Raw genomic sequence first — 2193 nt, 5'->3', positions numbered from 1 at the left:
GTATAGCAGGGACGGTGCTGCCTCTCGCTTCGCTCGCTGTCCGCCGCTCGCCGCTCGCTCGTGCAGCCAAAAATGGCCAGTTTTGGCCCGTTTTTGGGCCGTTTTGGCCAGTTTTTGGCCTGTTCTTGCATTGCGCGGTGACCGTCGAGAGCGGAGCAAAACGTCAGCCATCTCAGCACCCTGGAACCCCCCGGGTGGCACAGGGCTGGATGGGGCTTTCGTATAGCAGGGACGGTGCTGCCTCTCGCTTCGCTCGCTGTCCGCCGCTCGCCGCTCGCTCGTGCAGCCAAAAATGGCCAGTTTTGGCCCGTTTTTGGGCCGTTTTGGCCAGTTTTTGGCCTGTTCTTGCATTGCGCGGTGACCGTCGAGAGCGGAGCAAAACGTCAGCCATCTCAGCACCCTGGAACCCCCCGGGTGGCACAGGGCTGGATGGGGCTTTCGTATAGCAGGGACGGTGCTGCCTCTCGCTTCGCTCGCTGTCCGCCGCTCGCCGCTCGCTCGTGCAGCCAAAAATGGCCAGTTTTGGCCCGTTTTTGGGCCGTTTTGGCCAGTTTTTGGCCTGTTCTTGCATTGCGCGGTGACCGTCGAGAGCGGAGCAAAACGTCAGCCATCTCAGCACCCTGGAACCCCCCGGGTGGCACAGGGCTGGATGGGGCTTTCGTATAGCAGGGACGGTGCTGCCTCTCGCTTCGCTCGCTGTCCGCCGCTCGCCGCTCGCTCGTGCAGCCAAAAATGGCCAGTTTTGGCCCGTTTTTGGGCCGTTTTGGCCAGTTTTTGGCCTGTTCTTGCATTGCGCGGTGACCGTCGAGAGCGGAGCAAAACGTCAGCCATCTCAGCACCCTGGAACCCCCCGGGTGGCACAGGGCTGGATGGGGCTTTCGTATAGCAGGGACGGTGCTGCCTCTCGCTTCGCTCGCTGTCCGCCGCTCGCCGCTCGCTCGTGCAGCCAAAAATGGCCAGTTTTGGCCCGTTTTTGGGCCGTTTTGGCCAGTTTTTGGCCTGTTCTTGCATTGCGCGGTGACCGTCGAGAGCGGAGCAAAACGTCAGCCATCTCAGCACCCTGGAACCCCCCGGGTGGCACAGGGCTGGATGGGGCTTTCGTATAGCAGGGACGGTGCTGCCTCTCGCTTCGCTCGCTGTCCGCCGCTCGCCGCTCGCTCGTGCAGCCAAAAATGGCCAGTTTTGGCCCGTTTTTGGGCCGTTTTGGCCAGTTTTTGGCCTGTTCTTGCATTGCGCGGTGACCGTCGAGAGCGGAGCAAAACGTCAGCCATCTCAGCACCCTGGAACCCCCCGGGTGGCACAGGGCTGGATGGGGCTTTCGTATAGCAGGGACGGTGCTGCCTCTCGCTTCGCTCGCTGTCCGCCGCTCGCCGCTCGCTCGCGCAGCCAAAAATGGCCAGTTTTGGCCCGTTTTTGGGCCGTTTTGGCCAGTTTTTGGCCTGTTCTTGCATTGCGCGGTGACCGTCGAGAGCGGAGCAAAACGTCAGCCATCTCAGCACCCTGGAACCCCCCGGGTGGCACAGGGCTGGATGGGGCTTTCGTATAGCAGGGACGGTGCTGCCTCTCGCTTCGCTCGCTGTCCGCCGCTCGCCGCTCGCTCGTGCAGCCAAAAATGGCCAGTTTTGGCCCGTTTTTGGGCCGTTTTGGCCAGTTTTTGGCCTGTTCTTGCATTGCGCGGTGACCGTCGAGAGCGGAGCAAAACGTCAGCCATCTCAGCACCCTGGAACCCCCCGGGTGGCACAGGGCTGGATGGGGCTTTCGTATAGCAGGGACGGTGCTGCCTCTCGCTTCGCTCGCTGTCCGCCGCTCGCCGCTCGCTCGTGCAGCCAAAAATGGCCAGTTTTGGCCCGTTTTTGGGCCGTTTTGGCCAGTTTTTGGCCTGTTCTTGCATTGCGCGGTGACCGTCGAGAGCGGAGCAAAACGTCAGCCATCTCAGCACCCTGGAACCCCCCGGGTGGCACAGGGCTGGATGGGGCTTTCGTATAGCAGGGACGGTGCTGCCTCTCGCTTCGCTCGCTGTCCGCCGCTCGCCGCTCGCTCGTGCAGCCAAAAATGGCCAGTTTTGGCCCGTTTTTGGGCCGTTTTGGCCAGTTTTTGGCCTGTTCTTGCATTGCGCGGTGACCGTCGAGAGCGGAGCAAAACGTCAGCCATCTCAGCACCCTGGAACCCCCCGGGTGGCACAGGGCTGGATGG

The sequence above is a fragment of the Musa acuminata genome, unplaced genomic scaffold, assembly GCF_036884655.1.
Source record: "Musa acuminata AAA Group cultivar baxijiao unplaced genomic scaffold, Cavendish_Baxijiao_AAA HiC_scaffold_35, whole genome shotgun sequence".
In the NCBI taxonomy this organism is placed as follows: domain Eukaryota; kingdom Viridiplantae; phylum Streptophyta; class Magnoliopsida; order Zingiberales; family Musaceae; genus Musa; species Musa acuminata.
This window is presented reverse-complemented; position numbering follows the sequence as displayed.